At 42.9% G+C, this 23,446-nt stretch overlaps 1 protein-coding gene across 4 annotated transcripts in view; it reads left to right on the forward strand.

Annotated features, from left to right (window-relative positions):
• Window positions 1-23,446, forward strand: part of CTNND2 (catenin delta 2) — a 1,059,017-nt gene that overhangs the window by 347,835 nt on the left and 687,736 nt on the right. The window lies entirely within an intron of this gene.

Here is a 23,446-nt window from a genome sequence, read left to right on the forward strand (position 1 = left end):
TCTATGTATTTATCATTTCATAATAACTTAAAATCTATCTTTCTCTAGTTGTTAAACTTGTTTTATTGCTTTATCTAACCCATTGTGTTTTGGTCGACGTGCTTGGAGATCTTTACTCAGGTTAACAAAAGTTGATTTATGATAATTCTGTTTGGTTAAATGTCAGATTTTGAAGGAGCTTACACTATTCGCGTGGGTCCTGAGCAGTGTAAGACACACATTCCTGGGATGCACTCCCTTGCTAGGAGTGACTTTTTACATGTTAATGGCTATGCAAGAGATTTGGAGAGGCTGCTTGTCAGTGGCAAGTCAGTGTAAAAGTCACCCTGTGGTGGAGAGTTAAAGGGACACAGAAGTTCAACCATTCAGGGTGTGTCTAGACTAAGTGGACTTTTGTCAACAAAATTATACCTGCATCTACACTCCAGAAGTGGGTCTTCATCGCCATTTGGAAGCTTGTCATGCTGGGCAGCTACTGTTCCATCGGGAACCAGTTTGGCATGACAACATTGACCATCAGGGCCATGCTCATACAGGTATGACTCCCTTTCTTTGATCCCAGGAGGGCAGTGAAGCACTGGGATGAGGTTCTCAAGGGAAGGAGAGGGTGGACTCTCCCTTCCCTGGAGGTTTTGCACTCCTGCTTCACAAAGCCCTGATAGAGATAGGGTAGTTGGGGGTTGCTCCTGCTGTAAGAAGGGTCATGGAACTCCTGAGGGCTCTGGCAACCCTGTGATTCTCTGTATCCTCTTACAGGTGGAGAATGCCATCAATGCCATCCTGCTGCACAGGGTTGTCCTGGGCGATGTGGACCACATCACCGGCTTTGTGGCCATGAGCTTTCCCAACTGTGGAGGGGACATTGACAGCACCCACATCCCTATCAGGGCCCCCAACCACATCAGCTGGAAGGAATACTTTTCAATCATAGAATCATAGAGCTGGATGAGACCTCAGGAGGTCATTGAGTCCTGCTCCCTGCCCAAAGCAGGACCTACCCCAACTAAATCAACCCAGCCAGGGCTTTGTCTAGGAATGGACATTCCATCACCTCCCTAGGTAACCCATTCTAGTGAAACCCTCCTAGTGAAATAGTTTTTCCTAATATCCAACCTAGACCTCCCCCACTGTAACTTGAGACCATTCCTGCTTGTTCTGTCATCTGTCACTACTGAGAACAGCCTTTCTCCATCCTCTGTGGAACCTCCCTTCAGGAATTTGAAGGCTGCTATCAAATCCCCCCTCACTCTTCGCTTCTGCAGACTAAACAACCCCAAGTCTTTCAGTCTCTCCTCATAGGTCATGTGCTCCAGCCCCCTAATCATTTTGGTTGCCCTCCACTGGACCCTCTCCAATGTGTCCACATCCTTTCTGTAGTGGGGGGGGGGGGGGTCCAGAACTGGATGCAATACTCCAGATGTGGTCTCATCAGTGATGAATAAAGGGGAATAATCACTTCTCTAGATCTGCTGGCAATTCTTCTCCTAATGTAACCTAATATTCCATTTGCCTGCTTGGCTACAAGGACACACTGTTGACTCATATCCAGCTTCTCATCCACTGTAATCCCCAGGTCCTTTTCTGCCAAACTGCTGCTTAGCCAGTCGGTCCTCAGCCTGTGATAATACTTGGGATTCTTCTGTCCCAAGTGCAGGACTCTGCACTTGTCCTTGTTGAACCTCATCAGATTTCTTTTGGCCCAATCCTCTAATCTGGCTAGGTCACTCTGGACCCTATCCCTGCCATCCAACGTATCTATCTCTCCCCCTAGCTTAGTGTCATCCGCAAACTTGCTGAGAGTGCAATCCATCCCCTCATCCAGGTCATTATTAAAGATGTTGAACAAAACCAGCCCTAGAACCCATGCTTGGGGCACTCCACTTGAAACTGACGTCCAACCTGACATCGAGCCATTGATCACTACCCGTTGGGCCCAACAATCTAGCCAGCTTTCTATCCATCTTACAGTCCATTTAACTCGCTGGCAAAAATATTGTGGGAGATTGTATCAAAAGTTTTGTTAGAGTCAAGATATATCACACTTTTTCCCCCGACAGCACCATCAGTGTCAGGGATGTGGACATGCCCATGTGCATCATGGGTGACGCTGCTTCCCTCTTGCTCCCCTACATCGGACACCTGGACCTCACGAAAGAACGGTTCAATGCCAGGCTTAGCAGGGCCCACAGCGTGGTGGAATATGCCTTTGACCATTTGAAGGGGAAGTTCCACTGTCTCCTGACCTCGGCGAATGGAATGTTCCCCAGGTGGTGATGGCCTTCAGTGTGCTCCACAACCTCTGAGAGAATGGGGAGAGATGTGCATGCCAGGATGGTGAGGCAGAGGCTGACCGGCTCGCAAAGGATTTTAAACAGCTGTGCACTTCGGCCATCCGGCAAGTCCATCAGGGGGCTCTACTCATCGCAGCCCCTCGCCACCCACTGCCTCCTCCCATGTATGTCTAGGGAAAGTAATGGAACTCACCTGATGGAGAACTCACCAAGCCCTGGGCGACATCCTGGGAGCAGGGAACCAGCTCCAGGGACAGGATGACTTCCTGGCTGGCAGGCATGGTGTCAGTGCTGGCCTCCTCCATCTTTCCCTCCTTGTCCACAGCCACACACTCCAGGAGGCTGACAGTGGGAGTCTCCAGGCCGTAGTCCACGACAAGGCGGGAGAGGGTCCAGTCCCCCTTCCAAGGAGGTGGTGCAGGTGCTCTTAAAAGTGGCACAACTGGGGTGCCACTCCTGAACAGGAGCGCAGCTCCCTGGCCTTTGTTTAGGCCTGCCTATGTTCTTTAATTTTCAGGTGCACCTAGTCTTGGGTGTGCATGTGGCCCTTCTGCCCCAGGCTGGTGACTATCCAGCCGTAGACATCTGCATTCCTGAATCTGGTGCAGAGATCCTGGAAGTTTGCCTCCTCTCCACAGACCTCAGTGAGATCCAGGATCTCTGTACCAGACCAGGAAGGGGCCCTCCTCTTTGGCCCCAAGCAGGGGCTTCAGAGCTGGCTGCCGGCTCGCTTGCAGCTGTGGGGCAGCTCAGTGAGAGTGTTGGGTTTGCTCATGGCAGCAGGGAAGGCAGTGAAGGCTGCTGTTGTGTGGCACAGGGATGTCAGGGCCTTCCTTGTGCCACAAGTGCCCTGCGGCTGAATTTTTAAAGCCTGCAGGGGAAGGAGAACTATAGAGTTCTGAGGGGTGTGGACAGAGTGGCCACCAGAGCAGCTGTGAGAATCCCTGTAGGTCATTTACTTCAAAATAACCACAGCTACATCATCTACACACACTCTATTTCAGAATAAGTATTTCAACAGGCATTATTCCTCATGAAACGAGGGTTTATTATTCCAGAATAAGAAAATGTATTCCAAAATAACAGGCTTGCTGTATTGACACTCACTTTGTTATTTTGAAATAATACTGCAGTGTAGATGTGCCCAGGGTGTTTAGAAGAAAGCTATTTGAATAATCTGAGACTGTGAGAGAAGGATGTGAATGTTGCAAACTTTTCACTTTGAATTGAAACCCAGTAGAACTGTCCAAGAGGATTTGTGAATTTAACTGTGCTTAGTATATGCTTTACTTGGGTTCCACAGAAGTAGAATGAGTTCTACCTTGTAGATTAGGAGAAAGATATAATTTATTCTGGGCTGTGGTAATGCTGAAGCAGTGTATTGTATTTAAAATGACTTTAGAATATTGTCCAGTTGAAATTTCTAGACTGGCTTATTAATTTGGATGCAAATTCCAGATTTGGGCAATAATTTTAACCCCCCGAATGCAAGACCACCTACAGCAATTTCAGGCCCCAGGACAGAACAGTCAATGGGCTACCTCCCTCTCCTTTGCCTAGAACCACAACCCTCTCCACCCTAGCCAGAGAAACCCTGAGCACCACCACCCCTCGACCAGAGGACCCTTGGTCAGTTACAGCCCCATCAAGGACCTTCCTGGAGGAGCCCCTCCCCACAATCTGTCCTGAATATCCCTCAGCCTGACACAGTGCCATCCCCCACCTGCCTGCTGCAGCTGCACCTCCGCTCCCTTCCACAGACCCAACCCAGCAGTATTTGCTACTCAGCCTCCCAGAAACTAGCATAGGGCATATCAAAAGCATCTTTGAAGAGACACTTTTCCAAAGACAAGGTTGAGTCTGGGCAAAGTACAGGAGATATGGCCGTGACTGGCCCATGGCTCCTCTGGCTAGGGAGGGGAGGATACTTAGGACTTCCCTGTGTGTAAATCAGGGAATTTGTTAGGGGATTTTATTACCTGCAGCATATTAAACCTGTAAGGAGATTGGCTTTAAAGAAGGTAACCAGGTGGAGAGGAGGCGCTACACTCAGATTTTCCAGCCAATTTATGGGATTGCTAGAAGAGGGTTTTTAAAATCAGTGGCTCAGCCAGCAACACCTATTATCACACCAAGATAGAGCTGTTTGAAGGCTGATGGCCAAGGTGCTGTTCCTCATTCATATTTTGTTTTGTACTTCAAAATAAAAGTTGTAATCTGCACTGACTTTTACAGGTATGAATAACATCCATAAAATCAAATGAAAAACAGAACTGGACATTTCGCAAACTGTTGAACAAATCATTTGCAAAAATATTTTCTCCCAATTTTTGTGAATGTACACACATGCCACACTCTAATTTCTGATTGTTTCAAAATATCCAATTTTTAAAAATAATTCAGAGTGAAATTTGGAAAAATGAAAATGAAAAAGGTTTGAAAATGTTTTCATATGTTCCAATATTTCTTTCTGTTTTTGACTAGCTTTCCTGGTAACGCAGAGATCTTGACACAGGGCCACTTCAAGACACTGGTATTTCTGTCACTTGTGTAGATTCCAGTTCATATTCTCGGTCACTGTCCAGGTGGTTACAATATATCTAGTGCAAATGAGGTTTTTCCTCTTTTGCTTTTCTTTTAAATAGGGGAAAAAAGTGCTTTTGAAAAATCCATGAGGCCTAACATGCAGAAACATCTGCTGGATTCATGAGCAGCTTGTTAGCTTTGCTCAGCAGCAGAGACAACTGTAGCTGATGAGCTCTGCTCTTTTCGGCAGGTGTAACTGCCGTTGATTGAAATTACGAGACATAGTTTCAGGGGACAAGTGGATAATGTGGCCAGATGAAAACAACATTAACCAAATATTGGAAAAACACAGGCAGATGTTAGGGTTATTCTCTGCACATGAATTCATGTACTTGAATCCACACTACTAGAATTTACTTTACTGTCACATTCAACAAGCTCTGCTACAGAAGGGTATTTTGGTGTAGGCTGCTATAATATTACTAGCTCATCTATCTGCTTGGGTGGGTATATTGTACAATGTTTCAGATATAAGGTGGGTTTTTTTTTAGAATTATGTTTAGATCTTTGAGAGGTGAGGTGAAATTTAAGGTAAATCTTATTTTGTTGAGATTTGAGCTTGGCTACAATGTGGTGTATTTCATTATGCTGTGTCTTGATGGTATCTGGCAGATAATTCTTGTTGCTAGGAAATGAGTGGCCAGTTCGTGTGTACCCAGCCAAAAAAGAAGAAAGCTAACAACCCACTTTCATTGGTTAACCTTAAAAGCTTGCCAGTTGCATTAGTTAACTAAGTAACTTGACCTCAGTACCTTCAGTATCCCAGCATACCCTCAAGTACAGTGAATACTGTAAACACTAACAATTCTTTAATTATTTCTGGCAAACCTATTACATTTTAAGGGTGAAAACTGTTAGATTTCAAAGGAAAATATTTATGTGAGTGAATTGATTAGTCGTCATTCCTGAAGTACATTTATGCAAAAAATATTTCAACTTAAAGGAAACAAGTAGTGAATCCAGCTATCCTGCAATCAAAAGGCCTTGTTGTTAGTATGCAAATATGAATGGATCATTCTATGTCTTTTATCAACATTACACCATCCTCTTTCATTCCCACCACAGGAACTTTTTAAAATTCTGAATCATCACAGCTTGCAATTTAAATTCAGTGCTTTGTGAAGTTAATTCAAAAATGTATCAATCTGAAACTTTGAAGCTGATGCAAGCATTTAAAGAAAACATTTTATCTGTTTCTTATTTAATGCGGCATGAAATTAACATCTGAATCAAACAGCAAAATTTCAGTAAATAAGATTCAGTATCTATTATAAGAGTTCATTATTCTGTGAACAGAGTAATATTTTTCAAAGTGTAAATTTTGCTTTTTCCTAAGCGGCCAATTTTTTTCTCCATTTTTGAACAGATGTGTGTGTGTTCTGGTGTTTGTTACTAAATAATTCACAGAGAGTAGTTGCTATTTTAAAAGTTAGCATTTTTCAACAGTAACCACATAGTTTGTCCATTGGCCTAGCACTGTGTAACCTGGGGAAGAAGGGGGCAGTGTGAGGTTAGCATGGCTATGTTTCTCCAGGGTGTGGATTTTTCATGCCACTGAGAGATGTAGCTATGCTGATAAATTTTGTATGTAGACCAGCTCTAAGCAAGATCATCATGCTCTGCAGCAGAGCTCCTCTTTCGTGAGAGAGAGCCTGATGATGAGAGCAGGGTTTCTTTTCTGACCCTGTTGTTACATATCAAGAGAAGCTGGGGGCATCTCATGTTCCACTGTTGTTGTAAAGAAGCCAATCATTGCTGTGAAGCTTCCTTCCCAGCTTCTATGCCTCTGCATTCATATGTGATTTGCAGGAGGAGAGACTGTCTTCTCTCTCCCAAAGCTCTGGCATGGATCTGTGCTTGAGGGGTGGGCCTTTGGGGACCACACAACCCCTTTCACAATTTCTTTGACTGACTAATTTTATTCCTTGCCTTAGGATGTGAAGTGGATGCAGTGAGTATGGTCAGTCCATCCCATGACATTAGTCCTATAAGCCTGCATGTCATTGAGTCTGCAATAGGGAAGGATACGGGTATGGTTAGTTATGTGATACCAAAATAAGCATTACAAATCCACTGCCAAATGCCAAGCAACCCCTAGAAATTGTTAGAACTCTCCATAGATGCAAAACCTGGGAAAAGTAAAGCTGCTATAGAGGTGAATTTTGGCTGCAAATCAGAATTTTCTTGACTCAAACATAATTACAAACTCAGCTATTCTGTTTTAGGGGTTTTTGTTTCTAAATCTCATTTTGTTTCCAATAGTAAGAGAGGTACATTGAATCACATATTTGAATATTCAGATTCATTTGATCAGATTCATTTCACTTTTGGCCTGCTTTGGGGCTGTACAATCTGGAATTTATAGGATGCTAAGCACCTAAGTGTCCCTACAAGTCTAGTGTCCTTTCTTCTGGTGTTAGGGTTTAGAATTGCCAGTAATTTCGGTTCTCTGTATTCTAGCTTATAGAGCTCCATGATTGTGGTGTTTTAGATGCTGCTTGTAATTATTATAATTGGGAGCACTGGCTGTTGGGAAACTGGAAGCACAGAAAACAGGAAGGAGGAGGGAGGAGATGGGCCAGGCCTGAGTGAGAGCTACAGAGGGGAGCAGCAGCAGTTTTGTAAAGAGGTTTCACCTTTGGTAAATAAAGACCTGTTGAAGTTTGTTAGTACCTTGCTTGCATGATACAACAATGATTCAGGGCACTTGAAACTGAAGGGACAAATAGAGATGCTGCCAGTCTCCATGGACCACTTCTGTTACTTTTTTAGGTAGATTAGGCACATTTAGGCTACGTCTACAATGCAGGCTTTCTTGTGCAAAAACTTGCGGAGCGTCTTCTACACTGTATATGTGTTCTTGCACAAGTAAATTTACAGTAAAGCATCAGAAGAGAGGGCTTCTTGCACAAGAGTTGTTCCTCTCCCCACGAGGAATAAGCCCTCATGCTCAAGAAGGCAGTGTGGACGGGCAACGGGTTTCTTGCTCAAGAAAGCCCAATGGCTAAAATGGCCATCAGAGCTTTCTTGCGCAAAAGCACATGGCAGTGTGGATGCACTCTTGTGCAAGACCTTTTACGCAAGAACTCTTGCTCAAAACAGTTCTTGTGCAAGAAGCCTGCAGTGTAGACTTAACCTCAGATTACAATAATTCTGCTTGGAACTGAATATCGGCTTAAATTGAAAGAAAATCCTGAGTAGAGCAGAATAACCCTGTACGGCACAGGTTTCATAGGTTACAGAAGCTGGACTGACTCCATGATCCAGCCCCCAGGGATTGCATAGTACCAGATTTCTGCAGATCACTTGAAAATAAAGTTTGTACAGAACCGGAAATTTCAAGAAAATCCTTTCTGTCCTCCCACAGAAGAGGGAGGGCAACCACCTGCCACTCTCTGCAGGCCTGGATGACTCCCTGAAAGATATTAACAGCAATAGTGGGGTTGGAGTAGGCTAACGTTTTGGCATTCTGTTGTCACTGTCACACAGTGGGATCATGTTGGGGTCAAAAGCAGCTATAGCAGGGGAGGGACGGGAAGTCTAGGAGTACATGAACAATATGAATACAAAGACAATTTATTGTCTTCCCAACATTGATCGTATACGGCCCAGGATTCTAGGCAAATATCTTCCATGGGAATAAGGCCTAGATTGACTATTGAGATGATGTACCACATTTGCAGTCTCGTGTGTTTAGATCTGCATTACCAAAGAAGGCTTGTATCATTGAGGTGGTGCAGATACCTAAAATGGAATTCTAGATTCAAACCATTTTTGTCTGAGTAAGGAGCGAAAAATTTTATGTTTTCAAAGCATAAACCTTCCCTTCTACCCCCTTCACATTTTGATAATTCAGAAACGACTGAATGGAACTTCCTTGAATATTTGCATCCACCTGGAAACAGGCTTTTAATTAGAGCTATGTCAAGCTCAACAGTTTCACTTCAGTAGAATTTGGGAGAATATTTTCCTTTTTTCCTCTGCACCTTGCATTTCTAAAAAAGCTTCAAAACACATTCAAAATCAACACTTTTCACTTGGTTTCAGATCAGAACATCCAGATCTGCCAATGTTGCATGGCTTTGACACAAAACCCGTAAATTGGTCCAGATTTTCCTGAGGTCACAAATCTCAATTTAGTGTTCAATATATACAGAGCAAGTTTTTTGAGTTAGTAATGAAACACACAGCAAGGTTATTTCACATGGTTTGGGGTTTCATTACATACATTTTGCACAGTTGTACAGGTCTGTTATTGTGGAGAGATCCAAGATGCATGTACAATGCAGAGTCACAGAGCGTAAGTATTTTACTGGCCTGGAAAATCTTGCACGCTTGAAAATCATGGAGGGCACTAACTGAATACTTTCTGGACAGGGCAGAGATTGGCTCCTATTAACCCTTTCAACCTTTTGTTTATCTAGAGGTCTGAAAGAGAGTCACTTGCAACTTTACTTCACCTCCTTGTCCCACCTCAGCAGCAATGGTTCCTGGGAAGCAAGAAAGGAGCCTGAGTTGCTGAGGTGGAAGGACTCGCTTCTCCAGAAGCAGTCAGCTTTACTCGGTCCTGTTCCCTCTCTGGAGAAGCTCTGGTTATGCTTTGTTCAGCTATTCAGAGCATAAGTTCTCTCCCCTCCTTGCAGCAACACTACTTGCCGGTCTTCCCTGACTGACCAGTTCTCAGTGGTTTTCTGTAGCACTGCTTAGGTAACAGAGGCAGCATTGGAGGGAGAGAGTGTACTGTGATGAATTGTGCCTATACTGGGCTCAAGCCAATTCACAAGCCAGAACTAGCCTTGTGACTCTCAAACCGTGTGTATAAGCCGGTGTGCTGCGAGGCAGTCGGAGGTGTGTTGCGGAGAACAGAACTCAAAATGGCTGCCCTTAAAGGGGCAAGTGACTTTTTTTTCTGAATAACTTTCCCCCAATCCTTTTTTTTCCTCAATAACTTTTCCCCGACCCCCCTTTTTTTTTCCTCAACCAAAAATCCTTGGTGCTCCTCCTAAAACAAAAATATTGTTTGGTTTTCCTCAGTCTCAAAAAGTTTAAGAAACACTGCCTCAGAGCTTGGAACTCACTTGTGCCTGATGGTGACAACAGACTTGTGATGTAGTCAGGATTGTGTTTGCTCTGTTTGCTTTGTTATGCTCTATGTGATTCCCGCTCTCCTGTACTGTACTGTTCTGTTGTAACTCCGTGTCTGTGCCTCAGTTTCCCTGGGCACTGCACTGGACCACAGCTGGGGATAGAAATGTTGGATGCGGCTTTCACTGAGGGGAGGCTGCCCCAGGCTGCTCCATCTTAGCATACCCACAACAATAGCTTAGGCTGTCCTTTAACCTGAGCCTGGGAGAGGGGAACAACCAATTGATACCTTGCCCTGGAATTTGAACAAAGGAGGGGACAGCTCTGCCTCCGGGCTGGGGGATGAGTTGTTAGGTGTGTGAGTTCTCTCAGCTGGTGGAGGATGCAGGGAGGGGGCCCAAATTGGATTGTACTGTCTGCTTCTGGTTCCTGTGTTAACAACAAATCTCTTCTACTTGCTGGCTGAGAGCCACATCTGGCTACAGATGGGGGTGCAGGGCCTGGTGACTCCTCACGTCTTGTGACAAGACTGCCCAAGCCTTAGCCTGCTCCAACCATGCTCTTGCTCTGTTCCTTTTCCTGCTCCAATCTTGAACCACTCGTCTGAAAAACTGAACTCCTGACTCCATTTCTAATCACTAGGCCTGACCATTCCCATCACAGTTTCTGACATGAATGGCTCTCACACAGTCTTATCTGCCAAGTGCAGCATGCACAGAGCTTACGTCTTGCAAAGCCTGGACTGCGAGAAGATGACATCTGAAGGTGATGATCTTTCCAGATCTGAAAAGAGATCTGGAGTGGAGAGACACTAGAGAATTGAAAGAGAGCAATTGTTCATCTAGCCTCACAGCATGATCAAGCACCATCTAGACCATCCCTGACAGATGTCTGTCTAACCTGTTCTTAAATGTCTCCAATGATGGAGATTCCACAACCTCCCAAGAGAATTTATTCCATCCCTAACCACCCTGACAATGAAGAAGTTTTTCCTAATGTCCAACCTAAACCTCCCTTACTGCAAGTTAAACCCATTGCTGCTTGTAAAGGAGAATAATCTCCCCCCCCCCACCCCCACCTTGTAACATACTTTTAGGTACAGGCAGTCCCCGGGTTACGTTCAAGATAGGGACTATAGGTTTGTTCTTAAGTTGAATTTGTACATAACTCGGAACTGGCTCCAGATTCAGCCACTGCTGCTGAAACTGACCAGGGGCTGACTACAGGAAGCCCGAGGCAGAGTTGCTCTGCCCCCAGCTTCCTGGAATCAGCCACTGATCAGTTTCAACAGCGGCTGAATCTGGAGCCTGGGACAGAACAGCTGGGGCGCTGCCGGGTAGGTCCCCCCAGGACCAACCCGGCAGCACCCCAGCTGCTCTACCTCAGGCGTCCACAACAAAAGCCTGGTCTGCTGGGGGGGGGGGCACACTAGCTGCGCCCCCCGCCCCCCAGCAGACCAGGGAGACCCGGAGCAAAGCCGCAGAGGCGGCGGGGTCCCGCGCCTCCAAGGCTTTGCTCCAGGTGTCCCTGGTCCGCTGGGGGGAGGGATCCCCAGCAGACCAGGGACACCCCGAGCAGACCAGGGACACCCGGAGCAAAGCCGCAGAGGCGGCGGGGTCCCGTGCCTCCAAGGCTTTGCTCGGGGTGTCCCTGGTCTACTGGGGACCCCCCCAGCAGACCAGGGACACCCGGAGCAGCTTTTCTCGCCCCGGAGGACGCGGTGGCGGGACCACTGCGTGTCTGGGTGCTCGCGCCGCCCGCGAGTTCTGGGGCGAGAAAAGCCCCGTTCGTAAGTGTGGATCCGACATAAGTCGGATCCGCGTAACTCGGGGACTGCCTGTACTTAAAAACTGCTATCATGTCCCCTTTTCAGTGCTCTCTTTTCCAACTAAACAAACCTAATTCATTCAGTCTTCCCTTGTATCTCATGTTTTCTAGACCTTAAATAATTTTTGTTGGTCTTCTCTGGAACTTCTCCAATTTCTCCCCATATTTCCTGATATGTGGTGCCCAGAACTAGACACAATACTCCTGTTGAGGTCTAAACAACCCAGAGTAGAGCAACAGCACTTTTGTTAATGCAGCCCAGAACTATATTAGCTCTTGTTGCAACTGTGTCACACATATTTAGCTTGTGGTCCAGTATGACCCCTAGATCCCTTTCTGCAGTATTCCTTCCTATATAATCATTTCCCATTTTATGTGTGTGAAACTGAGTGTTCCTTCCTAAGTGGAGTACTTTGCATATGTCCTTATTAAATTTCATCCTATTTACCTCAGACCATTTCTGCAGTTTGTCCAGATCTTTTGAATTATCACTCTATCTTCCAAAGCACTTGCAACCTCTCCCAGCTTGATATCTTCTGCAAACTTTATAAGTGTACTCTCTGTTTATTTATTTAAAATATTTTTACCCTGCCTCTCTCTTTAAAATATTAGAGGTGACAAATCTATGCCTTTATCTGAATCACTGATGAAGATATTAAACAGAACCAGTCCCAAAACTTATCCCGTGCGGAACCCCACTTGTTATGCTCTTCCAGCATGGCTGTGAGTCATTGGTAACTCCTCTCTGAGGGTACGTCTACACTTGCTCCCTAGTTCGAGCTAGGGATGCAAATGTAGCCGACTGAAATTGCTAATGAAGCGGGGATTTAAATATCATAGAATCATAGAATCATAGGACTGGAAGGGACCTCGAGAGGTCATCGAGTCCAGCCCCCCGCCCTCAAGGCAGGACCAAGCTCTGGCTACACCATCCCTGACAGATGTCTATCTAACCTGTTCTTAAATATCTCCAGAGAGGGAGATTCCACCACCTCCCTTGGCAATTTATTCCAATATTTGACCACCCTAACAGTTAGGAATTTTTTCCTAATGTCCAATCTAATCCTCCCTTGCTGCACTTTAAGCCCATTACTCCTTGCCCTGTCCTCAGAAACCAAGAAGAACAAAATTTTCTCCTTCCTCTTTGTGACACCCTTTTAGATATTTGAAAACCGCTATCATGTCCCCCCTTAATCTTCTTTTTTCCAAACTAAACAAGCCCAGTTCATGAAGCCTGGCTTCATAGGTCATGTTCTCTAGACCTTTAATCATTCTTGTCGCTCTTCTCTGTACCCTTTCCAATTTCTCCACATCTTTCTTGAAATGTGGCGCCCAGAACTGGACACAGTACTCCAGCTGAGGCCTAACTAGTGCAGAGTAGAGCGGCAGAATGACTTCACAAGTTTTCCTTACAACACACCTGTTGATACAACCTAGAATCATATTTGCTTTTTTTGCAACAGCATCACACTGTTGACTCATATTCAACTTGTGGTCCACTATGACCCCTAGATCCCTTTCCGCCATGCTCCTTCCTAGACAGTCGCTTCCCATCTTGTATGTATGGAACTGATTGTTCCTTCCTAAGTGGAGCACTTTGCATTTCTCTTTATTAAACTTCATCCTGTTTACCTCTGACCATTTCTCTAACTTGCTAAGGTCATTTTGAATTATGTCCCTATCCTCCAAAGAAGTTGCAACCCCACCCAGTTTGGTATCCTGTGCTTTATTAGCATAATCTCGCCTGCGCGTTATTCCGCTCAACTACTGATTTGAACCAGGCAGTGCACTCCAGGACGTGTTAGTTCGAATCAAACCCCTTGGTTCAAACTAACATTACTCCTCGTTTAGATGTATCCTGAAAGTGGTTATCCAACCAGTTATGCACGCACCTTAGAGTAGCTCCATCTACAATGTCATGTCAGGGCAAGAGATGGGTACCTCCGTCTCCCTCGGAAGAGAGTCTCCACCTACCACTACACTACATTTCCTCTTTGCAGTGGTGGCTGTAGACCTCCCAGACTTTGGGATACATGCGTTTCTTCCTCCTTCTTGGGGGGTGATTCCTTATCTCCAGGGGCAGATGACCATTTTGTGGGGCCCAGGGCAGCACAATTTCACAGGGCCCCCCTTCGCCACGGTGCATGCACGAGGGTTCTTGAAGTGCGGGGCCCGGGGCGGCCGCCCTGCTCGCCCTGCCCTATATCCGCCCCTGCTTATCTCTCGTATCCAGAACAGCATAAGTGTTCTCCAGGACCATGGTGTGTAGATTGAGAGGAGCCAGAAATAACCAGCTGCCATTGAATCCCCTCTCCCCCACAGTCCCCTGAGATGTCCCAGTCCTCCATCAGTGGTGTGCAAGCAGTCCTTTGTAGGTGGACAGCTTCCTCAGCTTTAGATATCTCCACACGAATACCCTCAAGGAACATCTCATGTGCATAGATACTCCTCAGCCTAGCCACCTCCTCCTGTAGCCCTCCCATTTGCTTGCTGAGTGATTCCACCAGTAGGCACCTTTCACATTGGATGGTCTCCCCAGCCTAGATTTCTGTAAGTGGGAAATACAGGCTACAGTCTCTGCAAAACCACACCAGGATCTGAGTAGAAGCATCCATGGTCAGATGGTCTGTCTGGCTACAGTTGCAGGCGGAGGAAACGGGCAGTATTGGAACAGGTGATGTGGCCCTTCCTAGCCATACCGGTTGTACTAGGACTCCCTGTTACAAATCCCTCTCGAACTTCTGTTAACTGACCCTGTTGGTGAGCTCACCTGGTTGCTGAGTCTCTAGCTTTTAAGGCATTGGTCAGTCCTATCCCCTTGTTAAGCACACATATGAGTATGGCATGCTTCAAAATGGCTTTGCTCAAGCTAGGGTTGCCTCGTGTCCGGTATTGGCCTGGACAGTCTGGTATTTGCAGCTTCTGTCCAGTTAAAAAAAAATAGAAAATACATGTCTGGTATTTTCTATTTTTCTCGTATAGAAGGCCGTTTGGGACATTGTTCCCCTGCCACGCCTGACTGGATTTAAAGGCACAATGACTCTCTTATTTGTGCGGTTGGTGTGTGGTTTTTTTTTTTTTTTGCTCAGTCAGTTTTTTTCCCGCCATGTTCGGTATTTTTTGTGAAACTATCTGGCAACCCTACCACAAGCACACATTTGGTAAATATTTATTCTCCACTACTACTTTTTCATTCTGTTCCACGTTCTGAACTATTCTTTGTATTGTAAGCATTTTGTTTAATAGTGGATAAATTCTCGTTTGTTAGCTGAATGACTTATGCTGTTTGGCCCTACTGTGTTCTTTTGATTTTTGCCTTGGACTTGGTCTGTTAGTTTTATAGAATCATAGGGTTTCAGCTGTGTGTCTTGTGAAGAGACTGAACTGCACTGGAGGAGGTACATGTCTTAGCAGAGGTTGCTGGGGCATTATGCCTTTGAAAGAAATGCTTCCTAGTTGCTAATGGAGAGTGTGCTGGAAAGCAACCTTTGTTAACTCTTGTGTAATAGTTATGGCTATTGCACCCCAGCACATGTGGTTGGGCCAGAAGCCAACTTAAAAAACCTTTAATTGCTTTACTCAATAGAACTAGGATCCAGAGTTTGTCCACCTAAATGTACTATTGGTAGCACATGCACTCATAACATAGCTACGGCTAGAAAAATTAGTCATTTGAAAAATGATTAAATTTAAAAAAATAAATATTGGGTGTATGCTAGGTTTGTTTGTCTTAGTATTCCAGTGTCTGAGCCTTTATATTGGGTCACAATTTCAAGTCTTTCTGTGAAATTGAGGGTTTGAAAAAAAAAATTAAAATAGCAGGGATTCTGAAATCACTTTTCTTCAGGAGCTAAGGCTTCAGGAAAATATGCTAAATATTGGATGTCATGAACTTAAATCATGAAAATTGGTAACACAATGGGTACTCTGGGGTGGAAAATCTCTGAATCCCTGTAGTTTGCTAGTGTACACAAAATGGAGGAACATATAACATGGACCATATATATTTGTTTGTTTGACTATCAGATTATGGCCAATGTGACCTTAGTGAAATGGCTTGATCGTAGTAGTTAATCAAATGTTATTACTTATATATGCCATAGCTGCATATTTTATCAAAATTGAGGGAAAAAAAACCATTTCCACCTGGTGTTTTATTTCCTAAATGGAGTGTTCCAGTTGTAACATTAGTGTCTCGTTTTGCACGTTAGTACTTGGGGAACTGACCAGAAATCCAGAGTTCTCAACCTTTTTGTGATGACATTTTAAAAGATGAATAGTCTTTTGGACATCTTTCCTTCCATTTCCAATCGTGTAACAAATGTGATAGCTACAGGAATTGCTTACATAGAAACAGAAGATAAGGGAGGTATTTAAGCATTTTAGCTGCTTTGTAATGTGATTTACAAGCTGGAAGTAAGGCAGAGGTCTAGCAGTGTATGGTCAACTAGCTCTCTGGCATGCCAGAAAGTGTCCTCAAGGGATTAGTAGTCTTTGGATACAGTCAGAAAGACTCTGCTCTACATATACAGCCTTTATTTTTGTGAGGGATGACAGCTTCAGAGTACAGCAGGTGTGTGATACATGTGTAGGTTTTTTTTAAGTCACAGACATAAATTTTAGCCTAGTATATTTAACTGCTTAATATCCTATGATTATTTTTTAAAGTAAAACAATTCCTTTTTCTTTTTTACTGCTACTTTGAAATAGAAAGTATATGTATCATTTTATATGATTTTATCACTTAATATTATTTTATCATGAGACACTACGCCTACATTTTCTTGAATGGCAAAATTCTTATTGGCTTCTGCTCTCTCTGAAGTCAAAGTCCATAAATCTGAAAATTTGTAGCAAGAAGGATCTATTAAGGTATAGAAAAATAGTATTTATTATTTCTGTCTTAAGAAAATAAACTTATCTTTTCACTAATAACATAATCATTTAAATATTTTTACATTTTATGATTGTGACCAGGGCAATCACAAAAGACCCCAGGCAAGGACCAGAGCTGAGATCACTGCCTCCCCATTTTCCCCAGAGCAGCAGTACAGATACTGAAACTCTTTAGGTCCAAGCAGTACAGACTAGGGACGTGAAGGACTAGGGATGCAAATCCTTATCAAATAGTCAATAGGTAGTCATTCCTCTTTCCTTCATCCCTCCCCTTGCTGCCTCTATCAGAGGGGGCACTTCAAAGCAGCAGCAACACTTGAAGCCTGGGGCCAGACCCTGGGCTCCATGCGGCACTGCCACTTGGAAAACCTGCATGCAGGCCGGGGCCAGCTGGGGTGTCCCCAGGGCTGCATGCAGTGTTTCAAAGCGGTATTGCTGCATGGAGCCTGAGATCAGCTGGGGACCCGGATTCCATGCAGTGCTGCTGTTTTGAAACACTGCCATGGGGTCAGGGATATTGCTACTCTTCAAGGGCGGAGGCACCCAATCAACTATTTGATTAGTCAGTTACCCGATACTTAACATCCGTAGTACATACACTGAAACTCTTTAGGTCCAAAGAAAATGCAGTTTTGGGCTCAGCTTCCTGGGATACCGCTCCCCAAATGAGATCAGAACCCCAAATGAATTATTTGGGTAAGCCCCCTTTAACTAAGAAAGGAAAATGTGTGCACTGATTGCTCCCCCAGGTTACAATTATTCATACTGGGTTTGATAGTAAACAAGCAGTAGGACTTACATGGTAATAAGTGAGAACAAGCAGAGCAAAGTAGATTACAAACTTGAAATAACAGAAAACACTTAGCTAATTCTAGCCCTAAAACCTCAGCACAAACTTATTACAAACTCACCCTAAAACTGTTCCTTTTCAAGCTAATCCTTTAAACCAGGGCAGCTCCTCACCCTGGGGTCTTTGGTTTATTCCCTTTGGACTGCCATGCCAGCCAGCCAGCTAAAGACAAAGATCTGCTAGTTTCCTATTGTTATAAATTCTGACTTTTGCATAGGAAGTTACCTGGCCAGTCCCTACCAGTTAGGGAGGTCATGTGACTTCCTAAGATCGATCACTGCTAAGACTTAAGGACAAAAGGCCCAGACCTTGAGGCATCCCAGCATTGGAAACACCTTTGATGGCTTTCCTTTGCACCTTAAGACCATAAAGCGTTCCATACTCTCTGTCTAATTTTACACACAAGAATGAGACATACATCAGAATAGGATATACAGGTCCAGCAGATGATGACATGAAAATTGATAGGTTACATGAGGCAATTTGTCCCAAGCATCTTTGAGTTATGTATATTTGTGTCAATAAGTCCATTTCATAAAGCATGGCGGGGCGGGGGGAGTGTCCATCACAATGATTACTTTCATTTCTATGATAGGCTGCTTCATACTGAAGTTGTGAGAACAAGATCATAATGATGCTTTTGAAAGCTAACTCCTTTTTATTACTCATTTCTCTTTTTTCTAACTGGAAATAATACAGATCTGAGGAGAATTTCTATAGTTTGCAGAATTTCTGCAGGGGGGTACGATATCTATGACTTGATTTTACTTGTTCTTTCCATTTTTGTATTTTAGTAACAGCTATCATAAAATAGAGTGAATAATTCAAAATCATGTATTGAGTTATTGTAGTGAACAGATACTGAAAAAACTTGATAAAAAGCCTGTAAGAAATCCCTGAAGTGTGCACTGCAGAATTAAACACCATTTTACCTGATGCTGCTTGAAAATTCATTTTGCCTTAATAGTTAAGACTAGTAAGAAGCATATAAATTAGTTGAATAATCAAAATAGTATCTGATAGAATATCATGACATTTTCATGCTCAAACCTTACTTCATCTACATTCCCTTTGAAATAAATGGGATATTAGGATGAATTTGTATGACAAGATATATTTCGCAAGTTTCATGCTGAATGTTGCAGATAAACAGAACAGCAGAAAGATTTCAATGTTACTGATTCAAATTTTTGAAAGAGGGGAAGAAAACGTAACAGGCAAAAAGCTAGAGTACATGCAATTGTGTGCTTTTAAAAAAATGTGAAAAAAAAGAAAGAAACATCTACCGATATCGATAATACATTTACCATTATATATGCCATATATCTTGATTTTGCATATACAGTTATCAAGATGTATTATTTATGGAACCAAAAATGAATAGAACTCCCCTTCCAATAATTGTATTGGTTCTACAGTGCTATCAAGCATAAGCAGTAGTAAAAAAAAATGTAAGAAAGGATTTAGGATAAGGATTAAGCACTGAAAAGAGAACAGACCTATTGGCTGTGTCTACACTGGGCCACTTATTCCGGAAAATCAGCTGATTTTCCGGAATAAGCTGCGAGCTGTCTACACTGGCCCTTGAATTTCCAGAAAAGCAACGATGCTCTACTGTACAAAATCAGCCGCTATTCTGGAAAAACTATTCTGCTCCAGCTCGGGCATAAGTCCTTATTCAGAACACTGTTCCAGAAAAGGGCCAGTGTAGACAGCCCAGTAGTCTTTTCTGGAAAAAAGCCCCGATCGTGAAAATGACACTCGGGGCTCTTTTCCGGAAAAGCGCGTCTACATTGGCCACAGACGCTTTTCCGGAAAAAGGGTTTTTCCGGAAAAGCAGTCTGCCAATGTAGACGCTCCTTTTCCGGAAATACTTATAACGAAAACTATTCTGTTTTAAGCATTTCCGGAAATTCATGCCAATGTAGACACAGCCATTGTGTAATAGACCTTAATTACATTTTAATTATAATTTTACTGATTTTTTGTGGCTAGGATCTTACAAGTAATGATTTATTAACACATCTTTCTAGTTATGTACATCAAATTCAACACCAAAATTGTCACCATAAATAGAATTATCTTTGCAAGAGTTTTATTTTGCTTTTGCTACTTTTTTTCTTATCTTGGATCAATACGTAGCTCTTGATATTCAGTAAAGCTTTGTGTGACCAGATGAGTGCAGCAGTAAAATGAAATTTAAAAGCTCAGGATTACTGTAATGACAAAATGTCATAGTTTGTTAATTTCACTCCACTTCAGTTTTCACCCCAACTCCACAGCTCTCCATGCTGCTTTGCTCCCACATGGAGCATGACAGCAAAGTAAGAGCTAACAAGCTCTGATGTATAGCCACTGTGCCTTTAAAAAAAAAGCTTGTTAATTTTATGTCTTCCTTCCCCATTGCTTTTTCAAAGTGGTGAGAGGACAGGTGTGAAATTAGCAAGCTCTCTGAAGTTCTAGCACTATCCTGACAGAATTTTACTTTACTGTTCTGAGCAGATGAGCAGTCACGGTGTAGGAATAGGAAGAGGACAAAAGCACAATCATGGTGGAAGAAAAGCTGCCTACCAAAGGAGAATGGGGAAACAGAAAGGCAAACACATTAAGGAGCAGTGAGGAGAGGAACAAGCTTAAGACTAATAGGGACCAAAGAAAACAAAGAAATGAGAAGGAAAATAAGATTATTTTTAAGAGGAGAAAAAAAGACAGAGGGATAAATGACTGCAAAAATGGAGATATTAGCATAGTGAACAAGGGGAAGCAAGAACAGATCATTTACACAGGAGAGGGAGTGATGGTAGACAGTATGGAGCAGGGGAGCAGTCAGGATGTGGGAAGATGTAGTGTGTGTGCATGGAGATAAGAGAAGTAATGAAACAATGTGCATGGAAGGAAAGAGGCATACCATAGTGCATCAAAATCTGTTCTTGATTTGACCTGTACCTAATATCACTGAGGACAGAATTTAGCCTACAGTGTTTTTTGTTGTTTTTTTTAAGATACAACAAGAATTTTGTTTAAAAACCGGTCTGAAATTGTGTAAAAGAAATAGCCTCTTTATCTGTTTTTAATAAATATAAATGGCATTCTAGGCCAAAATCTGTTCTTAGCTTCACTGATGTCAGTGAAGTTGCTTTGGATTTAAATCTGTATCTAAGAAGGTGCAAGCAACATCACTGTTGGAAGATGTGGGATAATGTCCCTACTCCCTTCCAAATTTTTTGTTAACATTAATGATTCTAATTCTGGATATTATTATTGTATATAAAATCAGGCCTTGAACCTTGCTAAAGTGCTGTCCTCAATGACATTTTTATGACAATTAATTCCAGAATTAATTAACTGAGGGATGAAAAAATATTTTACCGGTATTGAATATTCCACTTTTCAATTTCACCGGGAAAGGCATGGTTGGTATATCTACAATATGTTGGAGGAAGTGACACTGAAGGCAAGCTGGTCGAGGAATACTGAGGTTATGAACATGGCAGGTGAAATTTGGGAGTGGAACACAGCCATATTTGCCTCATTCTGACCACAATGTAAAGGGTAAGAATTAAATGTTAGAATAAAAAAGGATTAGAATATTATAAGGCAAGAATCAAAAGATGATGTCTAGGAATGAGGAAATTGAGGGAATAATATGATAGAAAAAGGTATATTCTGAAACCTCGCTTTGAAGCTGCCAATCCATATGCAGTTTGGAATCAATATGATTCTTGATATAGAAAGGGCTATCATACCTGCTTATGTACAGTGCAGTTTCCTGTTTCTTGGAAACTTAACCTTCTTCAAAAGATTTGCTGTTTCTAGAAGAGAAAATATGCATTGTTGAGTACTATGTGTCATCTTGGCTTTCTAGGATGATAGGATGAGGAGGTTTTGCTTCCAAGACAGCTATAAGAAATCACTTCATTCAGAGCTTGTAAAGCTGTGATTCATAGTATTATACATGATATAATAGGATATGTATAATTATATGTCTTTATAATGTGACATTAATTAAGAGCACAATTTATCCTGGTTACTAGGTTAACGCAATGCAGGTCGAATATTGCACATTCTCAGAGCATCTGTACTAGAAGTATTTGAACTCAGGAGACCTATTTTTATATTAATAATCAGCCTTTCTCTATTCATTTTAACAGGGTCTGTACGGCTGTGTCTACACTGGCATGAATTTCCGGAACTGCTTAAAACGGAATACTGTTCCGTTTTCAGTTTTTCCAGAAAAGGAGCGTCTACATTGGCAGGCTGCTTTTCCGGAAAAGCCCTTTTTCCAGAAAAGCATCTGTGGTCAATGTAGACGTGCTATTCCGGAAAAGAGCCCCGATCGCCATTTTCGCGATCGGGGCTTTTTTCCGGAAAAGACTACTGGGCTGTCTACACTGGCCCTTTTCCGGAACAGTGTTCCGGAATAAGGACTTATGCCCGAGCGGGAGCAGAATAGTTTTTCTGGAATAGCGGCTGATTTTGTACAGTAGAGCATCATTGCTTTTCCGGAAATTCAAGGGCCAGTGTAGACAGCTTGCAGCTTATTCTGGAAAATCGGCTGATTTTCCGGAATAAGTGGCCCAGTGTAGACACAGCCTACTTGTTTTAGTGGGTTTGTTTTTCTTTTCAGTGTCTGCAGGATCAAAGAAAGAGCTGTACACTGATGTACTTTGAGAATGGTATGTTTATAAATCAAAAGCTTTTGTAAAAATTAATAAGTGACTCTTACATTCTGGAGAATACATTTCAATTCAAGAATACCTGCATGGTGAACTTAATTCCTTAGATATTTCATATCTCTTGACTTTTATGATATTTACTCAAAATTCACTAGGTCTTTGCAGAATATACCAAAGCATAGATATTTCTGCCATTTAAAAAATCATGCCTACATGTTAATTGAGTGTTAAGAAATTGAGACCTGGCGTGAACAGGTACATGTAAGCATGCGTGTGTGTGTCAGTTTTCTAAATATGCCGAGGTGCCAGTTAGATTTTAATGTTGAAATCTAACAAGCTAGATTTGCCAATTTGTGCATTAAAGTAGATGTTCAAATGGAATCTAAGAAGATGATTTTTATTGAATTCAGGGAATGTTAGATTACAACTTTTAACACATTAGGCCAACTTTCATCCTGAACAATATGTCTCAAATCAGAGTGATTGGCTATTCTTAAATAATCAACAATTTATGAATTTACCGAGAACCACATCATTATACGTTCAACAGTTCACTATTCGGATGCAGACATAATCAACATTGTGTCTATGGAACTGAATACACCGATACAGTTCTGCAAGCACTCGTCATTGACTGTGAAGGTTATTCATTACACCAAAGAACTATGCAAATCACCAAGATAATATGATAATATTATAATAATACTTATGATCATCAATTTGTTAGCATCTAACACATTTATCACTCAGTATTTATCCAAGGGGAAGGGATATACTTTTTATGGCACTTTTATTTAAGGCATTTTTAAGAGTGTGGTACTTGCAACTAGAAGGGATTAGTCCAAAAAGGGACAAGTTTAGAATGTCAAAAGTTATTGCTTAAAGTTATGGTTCAAATCTCTCTTAGGCCAGTTTGCTTGGACTTGTAAAAGAAGACATGCACATATTAGGGATGTAAGAGAGTAGCTGACTACCCACATTCTTTCCCCTCTTCCTCCCTCCCCGCTTGCTGCCTCAGTATCAGAGGCACCAAGGGGAGGGGGAAGCAAGAGCTGGTGCTGGGGGTAGCCGACTTAAAAGCTGGTTCTCTCCAGTACCATCTCCGCAGTGCTACCCGTTCTCTCCCCCCCCCCCCATCACTACTGCCTCTATCAGAGGCAGTGGGGGTTGGGGCCAAGGGCTGCTGCAGTGAAGCAGCCCCTGTCTGTGTGGGATCCCAGTGGGTTCCACATTTA

Source organism: Pelodiscus sinensis, chromosome 2 (genome assembly GCF_052426305.1).
Source record: "Pelodiscus sinensis isolate ZL-2025 chromosome 2, ASM5242630v1, whole genome shotgun sequence".
NCBI lineage: Eukaryota > Metazoa > Chordata > Testudines > Trionychidae > Pelodiscus > Pelodiscus sinensis.